This window comes from Eurypyga helias, unplaced genomic scaffold (genome assembly GCF_000690775.1).
Source record: "Eurypyga helias isolate BGI_N326 unplaced genomic scaffold, ASM69077v1 scaffold1213, whole genome shotgun sequence".
NCBI lineage: Eukaryota > Metazoa > Chordata > Aves > Eurypygiformes > Eurypygidae > Eurypyga > Eurypyga helias.
Window position 1 is genome coordinate 34,567 of NW_010239051.1, and position 13,697 is coordinate 48,263.

Sequence of the window (13,697 nt, forward strand, 5' to 3'; positions counted from 1 at the left end):
TGTATTGGAAGAACTTTTCAGATGCATAATATTCTGTGTGTCGCTTCCTTTGGATGCAATGCTTCAAATGTGATTATATTTCATAGAATCTACTTTTCTATTTAAAAATATTCCCTTTAATGGGGATTAAATTTTGATTTAAATGAAAAAAAATTGGTGACTACGAAGAAATATCTCATATACCCACACAGCCTCACACTCAGAATCACCAAGTAGTTGCAGTGATTATTTTGACCCTGTAATTCAATTTAGCAAGGATGCCAACAGAAAAAAGTTTGAATAAGTTATCCCTCTAGATAATTTGATATTTTGGATCAAATAGTGATGTGGTGTTCATTTACATCTCCTCTGGTCACAGATAGTAGGCAAAACTACACTAGTGTTTGTTCTTACAGGTTATGTTCCACAAATGTTGACGGAACCAAGTGATGGTGGTGAAACAGCATAGTACTGACATCTTCTGGCACAGTTTTATTAACAACCATGAACCACATAGTCTGACCAATTTACTCAGTGAGTCAAACACAGTGTTGCAGGCATTGATCAAATCTAGCCAAAAAATATGTATGCCTTCAGCTTACCACAGGAATTAACAAATCAATGTAAAGAAAATGGGAATTTACTACCACCTTCCAAAAATCATATCACACCATGGTTGTCCAGCAAATTTTAAGCAGTCACATTGCATAGTCTGTTTCAATGTCACATCTATAGAATGTCCTACATTTGATATTATATAATTTCCCAAGGCAGACTTGCTAGTGTCTCCGCATTAATGAACAATGAGATCTCAGAAGAAAATGTTCAGAAGATTTTTCCAGTTGGGGAAACAGTAGTACATATTCAGTAGCTGTCACTTATTTTCTGCAGAGCTTCAATGCCTCTATGTAAGACAACAAAAACATTTTTGTGCTTAAAATTAATAATATTGACAGGTGTCTGCCTACATTAGGCCAAAAGCATAGTTAGACCAGTGACCTGTTACATGGTTTGACACACACACAGAATAGCAAGGCCTTTGGGAAAGTTGCAAGGTTCCCGAGTTACTGTCAAAGACCCACTCGCATTTTTTATTTTGTCAAAGATACACTAACATCAGTGATATTATTCAGACAATGAATGTGATCATTTGACTGCACACTTAATATTCTGATGGAACATTCAATTGGCTAAGACAAGTTTACTCCTAAAAAAAAATTATGTTGTGTCCTGTTCAGCATAAACCCATTATCTTTCTCTCTAGAGATACTTCAGCAACAAGCAATGAGGTTTTTATATCCTAGACCACTGGGGTTGTGCTCCAGGGTGATGCTCATGAGCTGCCTGTAAAAGGCCCATAAAAGATAACCAAGAAACGCAATCTAGGGGAATTTTAGGTACAAACCCATAGAATAGAAGTGTGAAATAAATGCAAGAACAGTCCATTGCTCAAGCAGGCAATAGGTGAAATGCTCTGCACACTATCTTGATCTATACGCTATATACTAAAATGTACAATTTCACTACTGAAGAAAGACATCTCCAGACATGTAAGAACACATTCCCATTCTATAATTGCCCACATGTAATAAGGCCTTGTTCTGACACTCATACATGTTTTAAACACTTTCGTAGAGCTGAAGCTTCATCAGAATCAAAATGACCTTCTAGATATGCTTTAACTCTTCTAACATTATTCAGAAACAACTCCATTTAAATCAGCAGAGCTGCTTGCAGATCATCATGTTGCTGAGCTGATTAAAAGAAACAGGACTTTGCATATCTAATTATTTAGCACTTCATATCTTAGAATTAAAACAGGATAGAGGCTTATGTAGTAATTATTCCTCCCAACAAGAAAAACAATGTTGTAAACCAGAAGTTATCAATTCAATTTGAAATAAACACCAAAAAACAAAACCACACAATTCTCTTTCCTAAGAGCACTATGATTCCAAGGAACATAAAATTGCTTCACTTTTATCCTCTATGCAGGGCTGGTGGACTGAATACTAAAAAGCTGAGGCCACTGACTTCAAGCAATCTACAAATTCTTGTGGAATCCTTAAGATCATGAATAACTTAGAAGGTTTCCTCTTTCCTCCATATTACAAATTGAGAATACCAACATGGAGCTTGATCTCATAAATGACAAGCCAACAATCCCAAAGAATGACTGATCAAAAGGCAACCGAAACATCTCATTCAGGTTAGAGTTAACAAATTCATACAACCCCATCTTCCAGACGAAGTGGGCAGAAGTTGATTCCCACACTTCCCAAATGTTAGGGAGGGAGAGAAGAAATCTGGACGTACATCTGCAGGTCTTGCAAAAGCATTTACTGCTTTAACAGTAAATTAATTTACATTAATCATTTTAATGATTTACTGATGTTACACATTCTACCAAAGCTCACACTTCCACATATTCAGCCAGTTCAGAAATCAAACTAAAACTGAGAAACTTGCTGACAACAAAAATAAAATACAGTCTGAATAAGGAAAAAATTGCTATTACAATGGTTAATAAAAGGTCAGATTCGAATGGAACAATGCAGTTAGTCTACTCTCAGACTTTCCATACTGGAAACAAAGTTCAGATGAGACACAGGCAGCAAGTTCTCCCACGTAAAGCAGGCACAACCTGACTTGGGTGAAATATCAGTGAGTGTTGCCAAGGGAGAACTCACAAGCGTGCAAATTGTTTTTAGTCACTGCCAAATTAGCTCGTTGGAATTTTGGAGCTATGTTACCCACAGATATACACACACCCCCAAGTTCATTGATGCAGAGCAGCTGAGATTCAGACAAGAGGAACAAAGACATGACCAGTTTCTTAATTTTGTTAGAAATGGCACATTGGAGGTGTAGAGAAGCATAAATATATCATTAACATGAAAAGCAATGAGAACACCTGATCTGCCAATCTGATTTAAAGCATTCATTTTTCTTTTTGAAGCCTTGCAAAAGGCTGTAACATACAGTATGAAAAATGACTAAATATAACTCTGTATTTGGTTCTTATAAGATAATGCTAAATAAAATTACTGCTTCCAAGATACATACAGTGTCACAGCTCCTGTGCCAGGAAGTAGCTTGTTTCAGGGACTTAAAACATCCCTACCAGGCCAAGAAAAATCAGAGGTATGGGAGGCTTATTCAGTACATAACCCCAACCTTTAAAAAAACAGTAAGGCTGTTTCTACCTTGACACACCATCTGAAACCATTGTATGTATGTATTTTCTCTATCTTATACTTACCTCTTCTACCTTTCAGACACCTCTGCCCAAATGCCAATATGAAGCAAGGAACTGTCTAGTCAACCAATACAGTCCAGGTGATAAAGCAGACAGAAGAAACTTTCCTGCTCTTTGCTGTGTCTTCTCCCTCTCTCCCTGTCTAAACACTGTTCAAAATCATAGAATCACAGAATGGTTTGGGTTGAAAGGGACCTTGAAGACCATCTAGTTCCAACCCCCCTGCCATGGACAGGGACACCTTCCACTAGACCAGGTTGCTCAAAGCCTCATCCAGCCCGGCCTTGAACACTTCCAGGGATGGGGCATCCACAGCTTCTCTGGGCAACCTGTTCCAGTGCCTCACCACCCTCTCTGGGAAGAACTTCTTCCTGATATCCAATCTAAACCTCCCCACTTTCAATTTAAACCCATTACCCCTTGTCTTGTCACTACAGGCCCTTGTAAAAAGTCCCCCCCAGCTTCCTTGGAGCCCCTTCAGGTACTGGAAGGTGCTATAAGGTCTCCCCGGAGCCTTCTCTTCTCCAGGCTGAACAAGCCCAACTCTCTCAGCCTGTCCCCATAGCAGAGGTGCTCCAGCCCTCTGAGCATCTTCGTGGCCCTCCTCTAGACTTGCTTCAACCAGTTGATAACCTCCTGATGTTGAGGGCTCCACAGTTGGACGCAGAACTCCAGGTGGGGTCTCACAAGAGCGGAGTACAGGGGCAGAATCCGCTCCCTCGACCTGCTGGCCATGCTTCTCCTGATACAGCCCAGGACACAAGTAGCTTTCTAGGGTGCCAGCACACACTGCCAGCTCATGTTCAGCTTTAATCCACGCCCTGCCCTGCCCCCAAACCCCCAAAGAAAACTCAAGAACACTTGCCCAGATATCCTGTAAAACAAGAAAATAAGGAAACGTTATTGAAAAACTCTGAAAGCATTGGTGCACAGGGCAAGATTATCTCTAAAACCACACAGCAATACTAAAATGTTGGCACTTAAGAATTTGGCTTCACTGCATAGGGGTGGTTTGGCTAATGATCAGGCTTCAAGGTCATCAGAGTATTGGGTTATCTTGGTAACTCCTTATTCACAAACAAGCAGAATTACACAGGAAGCTTTTAATCTAGAAGTGCATTGTGGGATGGTGATGATAATTTCATCAATTACTGTACCTCTCCTAAACTGCAGAACTGAAATAAAGCTATTTTCCCAGTTCTGTTGGACGCAGAACTCCAGGTGGGGTCTCACAAGAGCGGAGTACAGGGGCAGAATCCGCTCCCTCGACCTGCTGGCCATGCTTCTCCTGATACAGCCCAGGACACAAGTAGCTTTCTAGGGTGCCAGCACACACTGCCAGCTCATGTTCAGCTTTAATCCACGCCCTGCCCTGCCCCCAAACCCCCAAAGAAAACTCAAGAACACTTGCCCAGATATCCTGTAAAACAAGAAAATAAGGAAACGTTATTGAAAAACTCTGAAAGCATTGGTGCACAGGGCAAGATTATCTCTAAAACCACACAGCAATACTAAAATGTTGGCACTTAAGAATTTGGCTTCACTGCATAGGGGTGGTTTGGCTAATGATCAGGCTTCAAGGTCATCAGAGTATTGGGTTATCTTGGTAACTCCTTATTCACAAACAAGCAGAATTACACAGGAAGCTTTTAATCTAGAAGTGCATTGTGGGATGGTGATGATAATTTCATCAATTACTGTACCTCTCCTAAACTGCAGAACTGAAATAAAGCTATTTTCCCAGTTCTGTTATATCTTAACTAGACTGTAATTACTAATCGGAAATTAGTAGCTTTTATAATTTCTTTTTCTCAAAATTAACCAGAATAATCAGTAGACACTGACAACTGTCAAATGCTCCTGAAGGCATAACTGAGGACAAGCAAAATAAACCTAACTGCATCGTTGCTTTTCTATCTTCCGGACATCCAAAGCAGACAATTCCATCATGCACTGTGATAACAGCATCTTGTAAAATTTAAAGAAATAAATATAAATATAACCTTACCAACATACAAAAACCAGAATATTAGCTAATTGGACACATGCTTTCATTCATCAGATGTGGGGGTAGCTGGTTCAGAAAGAGTCAAGACTTGCAGTTAATGTGTTAATTCCTTTTGTAGTGTGAAATACCATCACTAACCTTCTGCAACATCATTATGTAAGTAGGGTACATACAACAGTTTATTGGTCTAAGATTAAGTAAAATAAGTAATAGTAACAGATTAATTTCTAGTTCCACAGTTACCATTGCCCTTTATTTTCCCTTTTGTTTTTCATCATGTATCTCATCTACCAGCTCTCCTGAATTCTATAAACTGCTTCAACTGGAAACCACCACATCTAAGCCAGCGCTCTTCCTACCCTCAGCAGCAAGTAAAAAGGAAAGGAGCACAGTCAATCTATTAGCATCTGCCAACTTCCTCCAGGCTGCTTCAGGTAGAACACATTAAAAGCAAACACTTGCACAAAGATTTGTCAGCAAGCAGCTCTGAAAGAACATGAATTAAAATGATTGCTTAGTGGATGTGATAGCAGTCATAAAACCAAGAAACACAAATCTGAGACACTGCCCAGTTATGAAATATTTATCCCTGTTTCACCTCAGTGAAAATGGTCGTAGCTATTCATCAGCCATATCCCTGCACTTCAAAAGCGACTTGCTGATCATCAAATGACTTCTCCACACCTGTCAGGCAGACACTAGAACACCCAGCAAAGTAACACATCAGCTTTCCTCCTTTTGCAGAAGGGGTTAGGGACTGCAAAAAAGCAGGATTAGCAAAAACATCTCCCTGGTCACATCCCCTTCCCAGCCCTTTTTTTCAAAAAAACTGTAACAAAAACAACCAATCAGCCATTTGACAGAATTCTCGTTTTCATGCAAAGATGCCAGTTTTTCAGTCATTCCTCCCACGAAGTTCCCTCTAACGTAACTTTTTTCATACTGAAGTCAGCACTTGGCTTCAATCAAAAATAATGACTCAACCTAAAAATATTCCAATGCAAAACCATGGATTTAAAACCCAAATGGTTTCGAACTATGCTGAGATTGTCCAAACTTAAAAATTAATAATTTCTTGTCTGGAAAGATCTGCTCTTACCATTCGACTGCAGGAGCTTCAGTGCTACCCCGCCTAAGACAAGAAAGCCTCAATGAACTCTGGAAACCCTTGACCATTCCATAAGCACCAACTCGGTTTTCAAGAAGTGATCAAATAAAAGTATGAAAATAAGGAGGGTGAGAAGGTTGAACTCATGCAGTGTCACAGGAAAGGTTCTGTGAAGATGAAGTTCATAGAAATATCTACTTGTCTTTTATCTCTCTCTCCAGACCAAGTTTTCATACAGCAGTCTACATACCCCTAGACAACACTGCACTACACTGGGTCAATGTCACCACTGAGTTCATACTACAAATTCACTTTCAAAATGGATAGCCCAGTCTTCCCCACTTCTTATGCTTTGGTTTGATTCATGAAGTGGTTGTAAATCACGAGCCGGATTTCTTCCAGGTGAAGCCAAACCAGAGGTGCAACAACTGCTTATGGGCACTCAGTCCACAGGATAAGACTAGAATAGTCTCAGGCAAGATCCCTACATGTACAGCACGAGTACCAGATCCTCTACACCAAATGTTTTGCCTTTGAGATACACTGAAAATGAGCTCCACTACCTTCCAACGTATACATAGGCAGTAAGGGTTCCCCCAGAGGCAAGCTACATGTGTGTGCCCAACCACCAACATAAATGAAGTTTTCGAAATGCTCTCACTGGAGAATTTCATTCTTCTGAGTCCCAAAGATCAATAAGGTCAAAACCAACTGCCCTGGATAGTTATTATTACAAAGGATAGCAATATATGTTTTATTTTTAGAAGCAGGAAACCTCACTTGGTCTCTCTGCCAGAGGCCAAAAAAAAAAAAAAAATGTTATCTTCACAGTCCTGCTCTAGAAACTAAGCTGAACTCTGTGAGCAACCCTCACCAGTGAGCAGTGACTCTATAGCTCATGCCTGTTGTTTCAAGCCAGTGGAAAACCCAGCATTGTAAAGGGGAGCATATTTAACCAACAGGCCATGGTAGAAATTGAAGGGTATCTTTAAGTCCAGAGAGAAAGTGCTGAAAGTGCAATTTCCACTTCACCTCTCCTACATTAATAATTTTATGTCAACTGCAGCAACTGCCACTCAGCTCCCCACAACTTCATCACAGCTGGAGGAGAACAAATTCAGAATTAAATATTTTCATGAAACCATCAAAACCTGCTTTAGATTGCTATCGCATCTCACCAGTTACTAATTCAACTGCACTTTAGGTAGCACATATACCTTGAATTTAAAGTTTTCGATGATTCCATACGTACATATATTCTCAAAATATGACAACCTTGCAATTTTTTATCATCATAAAAATCCTCATTGCTTCATTTATATAGTCCAGCTATTTGAATCAAGTATCTAAAGTTTCTGTAATAGGGAAGAAAAAGTCAACCTTTTCCTTGAAAAATCACACCCATGTTTTTCAAAGCCTTCATAAAACAAAAATGCCTTTAGTCCCAAACAATATAGTTTCCTAAAAGGACATCTTGCTTCCTTAAAAGAGGTAACTGGGCTATTCTTTTAAAATCCCTTATTATAGTCCCGTTTTGAAAAACAGGTAATTCAAAACATAGAAGGGCAATTGCTAAAATTCTAACTCAGTGCAACATCATTAGGATTCCCACAAGGACGGGCGCAGTATCACACCCCAGTACACCATTTTATTTAGAAGACTTTAGCACTTCTGTGATTCAGCGGCCTTCCCATATTCAAAAGAGCAGCAACATGGCTGCGGCAATGTACTGTGATTTGTCCCCCGGTGTCTCAGTGCAATATTAGCAGCTTAATACCCTTTGGGAAAGACAGATACACTGGCTGAGGCCAAGTCCCTCCCTCCAAGGAAGCTCTCTTCAGAATGCAGGGAACTTTCAGAAAAGCACTTGTTCAGGAGCTAGAAGTATGGTATCTCACAACTTCTCTAAGTCAGCCTTTGACAAGATAGTATAAAATGTTGAACTATTTTATAGAAGCTAATTTATTGTAAAACATTAAAAAAAACCAATCAGTTAAAAAAAAAGTTAATTCATCTGACGCTTCTGGTCCCTGTTAAGTGAGGTGGAAAAGCACTACAGGAAGGTTTAGTCCATGGCTTGTGCCAGGGGTCACTTGTCTGAACCCTCACACAGATTCAGCGGGGTCTGACCCTTCAGCTTCCTGCTTAAAAACAAAGTACAAGAGAAGTAGCTGGACAAATGCAGCACAATGCTAGTTTAAGATGCTACATCCACTCTGCCTTTTGCAAGAATATTACTGTCCAACTGCCTACATCAGACAAAAAACTGCCACACGATCCCATCCAGCTGCAGAAAGGGTATCCCTGAAGCACCCAACCAGAGACAGGCAACGCTCAGGCAGCCCTAACACTCAGCGTCCCCACGCATCCAAAAGCGTCACGCTTCACCGGACGAGGGCCAAGTGGACAGAGCAGCCAGGCAGTACACAGCTGGTCAGAAGCCCGGCCTTTCATTCATAAGGAAATTCTGAAGTTTCTAAATTCTAAATCTCTGAATTTCGCCAGCCAAGTGAAACATGTGACACCAGCTGTATGGCACGCGGCTGCGTGGAAAGAACCAGGCCAACAGCAAGTGTCACATCAGACTTTACTGAAACTTAGCAGCAGCAGCAGCAGCAATAATTTTTCAGCCTTTGCCAGGTAGAGATTTAGTTTCCATTACAAAGGAAAAACTGAATTAGTCAGTAGTGACAAACAGCGCTGAATAACAGGCACATAATTCTGCAACTCAAGGTATATTACTTGCCAATAACATATTAAATCATTAGCTAAATGACTCCATCACAAATCAATACAACTCACTCAGTTGTTCTTACTCATACATAAACATTCTAGATGATTTAAAATACAGCACTAGATTTATCTTGTCAGGGTAGAGTTTGGGAGCAGACAAGGTCTGCGCAGCACTCGTGCTTTCAGAGCTCCACCTGCAAATCTGGAAAACCAAGTGTTAGGTGACCTACACTGAAGCCATCAGGCTATTCCCACACAGAAATATAGCATTTTCCCATTCACAGCTGGTTATCTAGAGGTCTCCACATGCCCAAGTATGACAGATTAATTTTCCTCACTTTATCAGGCAAACTGCTATCATCTTAAAAACTGAAGACCATCTTTGCCCTGTCCAACTTTGCCACAATTGTAGAAGTTATTCAGGAAAATGCTTAACCTGTCAGCAGTCCTAACAAAGTGAAGACACTCATGCCCACCCAATTCAGCAAGGTACATATCCATGTTTATGTTCAGACTGAAAATATCTTCAGCCCACTAATTAAAACATCAAGACAGCTGAAAAAACAAAATGACATGGCAAACTCCTGCAAAATACTGACTTTAGATACTGATTCAAACGTTTAAATTACATTTTCAACAAGCTTTAGCTAGCAAAAAAAAATCTATTATGTATAACTCTCTTCAGTGGCTGCACATTTGGATAAGGACACTATACACGTTTAAACAATTTAAGCCAAAATACGCCCACAGATTTTCAAATTCTTTTTGGGAGCAAGGTTTTTTAAGCACTTTGATTACACAAATGTTGTATTTACTTTTCACTGAGTCTTCTGACATTGTCATCACACGATCAGCTCGTTTTGTCTTTTGTCCTTTTGAAATGATGTGTGAACCACTGTGTGAATCCCTTGGAAAAAAAATACCTACATGCAACTCTAGACAGAATATAGCATGTTACTACATGCAAGACATGACTTAAAAACAGTCACAAAGAGTGGAAAGTTACAGAATGACTTTTTCCAACCAATCAGGAAAAACACGCCATCAAGTACAAGCTATCTGAGAAGAGGGCTGAAATATTCCATAAGACTGTTTCAGATTTTTCCACAGTATCACATACTTAACTCTATTGTCAAGCAGGTAATTAGCAACTAAATCTCTGCAAGAAGCGATCAAGGAAAAAGTAATACAGCCCAAGAGAACATCCCAAGGCTGATTCTAATTAGGCTGGACTTCAAGGCATAGGTCTGCAACAACTGATGTTGTTCCGTAGAGAAATACATTAGGATATAGAGAAAATTATTCACCAGCGAAACGATGTACCATCTTTTGAAGATTAATTGAATCAACATTCTGTTACACTACAAGGAAACAGATAAACCTTGATGGCATCCCATCAGTGGATACTTCAGTATGTGCAGACCAGCAGCAAATATTATTTGCTTTCTTTAAGCTAGGTAGAAGCTGTTTCTGAAGTCTCTGTTCCTCTGAAAGGAAGAAACAAAATTGAACTTGTACTTGAGAAAAGCACAAAGAACCGTGGGATGACTGGATGTGGTTGGAGCAGTGCCTATAGTCTCTTACTTTGAATGCCTTATGGAGCTTCTACAAATGGAGCTGAAACATCACAAGCTCTTAAATTAGAGCTTTAGGCAGAGGCCTAGAGCCAGCCAGACTGGGTCTGTCTGTATGGAAACTTTGTTTTAGTTAGAACTGTCAGGTCTCTAATGTTAAAATGAATTTATTTAAATAATTTACAACATGCTAAGTGTGTGAAGTGTGGGATGAAGGCACTGTTTCCAGAACAGGAATGTAAGTATCATTTACTGAAAAATCAGAATATTTTCTTTTGAAAGAGCAAAACCTCTGCATATGAAAAATTTAGCTATTATTTGACTCAAATTAATTCCTGTATTCCACAGTTATGGTTAACAAACAAGAAAGACCAGCTTTAGTAAAACTATAATTGCAGGGAGCCTTACGCTGAACCAGCTTCCATGGACTTCTACTAGCATCAGTACACCTAGAGTCCTCCTTCTAAACCAGAAAACTGGAATACTTCTAAGGTATTAAGAGAGGCCAGTACATTCACTGGATTTGTGAATGGAAACGACGTGGCCTTAGAAAAACCAGCATTATGTTCCCTGGCAATTCCGTGTATGAATAAGCAAACATAAAGCATCTGCGACCATTATCCCTCAAAGCCCATGAGATGACACTGCACGTTTGATACACACATGAAGATAGGATCAGCTAAGTACATTTCACTCATTCCTGCCTCTCCTTAGACTGCCATGGTAGAAATGGCTTAAATTGCTACTATCCTAATTTTTGCTGAGTAGAATGCACCACAGTGAGGGCAGCCTGCCCTGCTGCTGGGCTGTCATCAAGGGGAAAAGTTAATTCTTTCAGCATTTGCACTTTGCCTTTCGCCTCTTGCCCATGCATGGCTTGTCGTTCCCCAGGATAACCTCCCCACAAGCACGCAGGGCTGCTATTAGGTGCCCCCAAGACTGTCCCTGCCCCAGGCTGAACCAACCCTGGTCCCTCAGCCTCTCCTCGCAGGGCAAGGGTTCCCACCATGACCATCCTGGGGCCTCTGTTACATGTGTTTCACACAGGTGTCTTTTACCCTGTTTTGTCACCTCTGAGCTTTCTCTTGTACTTGCCACTCTGCATCCTCACCTACAGTATCCTTACTTCCCATGTTGTTCCCCGCTTAAGCTCTCCTCGGCAGGTTGACCAGCCAGTCAGCAAAGATGCTTTTGCCCCATTTGGTAAGGTAGATTCTCCTTTTCCCCAGCAGTCCTTGATCTTCTAAGACAGTCCTGTACGTGTAAAAGCCATCTGTCTGCAGCACCAGCTATAGAAGGATCTCTACACAGACATATCAATCTATTTTCCATCTTTCCTGGTGCTACACCGATTGCTTCCCTCCTACTGCAAGGCAGGCCACTGCATCCCCCTCCCCAACCCCAGCTCAACTTCCAGGGCTCTGCTGAAGGCCTATGCTGTGTCCGGGGAGCTGGAGCAGAGAACCTGCCCTGCAGAGCAGCGCTACTTAACGGAAGCCTCTGAACAGACCTGCACTATCTTCAGCAGTTTGTCCAATCTCCAATTGCCTAAAGATTTACACAAATTTCCTTAACACAGATTCTTCCTCCAAAAATGCTATCTGTTCCCTCATAAAAACAGCTCCTGGAATGGATGGGGCCCATCCTGATCCAACATAGCATTCCACAAGTGTCATTTTGATTACAGAAAGGCTAATAAGTCAATTAAGAAGGTCCCATTCCTTTATACAGTTGTCTCTTTAAGAAACTGTCACTGCCCAGTTTGTATTCTGCGCTGAGCCACAACACAGGCCCCTGCCTGTGTTAGCTTTTCAGCTACCCAACCCTTCATAGCTTTTGTCCAATAGTAACTAGTAAAAAGGGAAGCCCAAACATCTTGCAAGAGGCTCAGAACAGCACCATGAGCAGGGAGACACAAACAGGGCAAAGGCATACAACAGTTGCACTCATGGTAGCCACTAAGAGTAATTAGTACCTAAAATTATTCACAGACATCAAGCAAAAGATAAGACTTCTTATAAAGTGAAAGTTTTCATTCCCAGTGGTGATGGTCAGTGCTGTTATGAGAACTGTAACAGCCCCCAAGAAATGGCAAACCTATACGTGCACTTTTAATCACTGCAAGTTGCTGACACTTCGTTCTGTCCCAAATCCTATTGAAAGGCCTTTTCCACGTATTGATTCTAACAGTCACTCTCTCATATACATATTTTAGACACAAACTCTTACTATATATCGATGCTAATACAATGACTGTTAGGTCTCAAAAGGTTTTTTGGAAAAAGCTTCCTGCAAAATATTCCAAATTCAACTTGAATAAGCACTTCTCTGCAGAAAAGTGCTCTACTGAGATTTATAAGCAACTCTGAATTCAATTTCTCTCTTAACAAACCTGATGTTCTCTGTTCCCTGACTGCTCAGCTCACTTGTAGACATCTTGGTTATTCTCACTCCTGCACCTTTCACAAGTCCTACTAAAGACCATTCAAAGTATCAGCGTTGGGAAGAACTCATAAGAACAACTATTGCCATTTTGGAGTTGTCAGTACAAAGAAAACCAAGCTGCAGCCTTACTCCAAAGGAGTTTATTTTCCAGGTAAATCCTTTGGTGGATAAACTTTGTTGAAGAGTCCCTCCATGAAGCAAAGTAGAAGCTCTCTCTGAGGTGCCTTCTGTGTTCCCTGGGAAGTTGGAAAGCCAGACTGGGGGACAATAAATGTGATCACAGGGACTTGCGTGCTTGAAATTCTCCTTGAGTTTTCCTGCTCAAGAACACCAAGTTAAAACTGAGTTTGTATGGCTTTTGTATGAAATCAGAACCCAGAAGTTCTCAAAGCCAGAACTCAATCAAAATTACTGTTGAATCAGTGAATTTATGTGTCTTAGGATGACAGACTATGAGAGATGGGATCCTTCTGCAGTACGGGAGCAGAATATTAGAAAGGTCTTTAAAGACTCCTACAACAGGTTGAAGGAGGTGATCCTTCCCCTCTACTCAGCACTGGTGAGGCCACATCTGGAGTGCTGGGTCCAGTA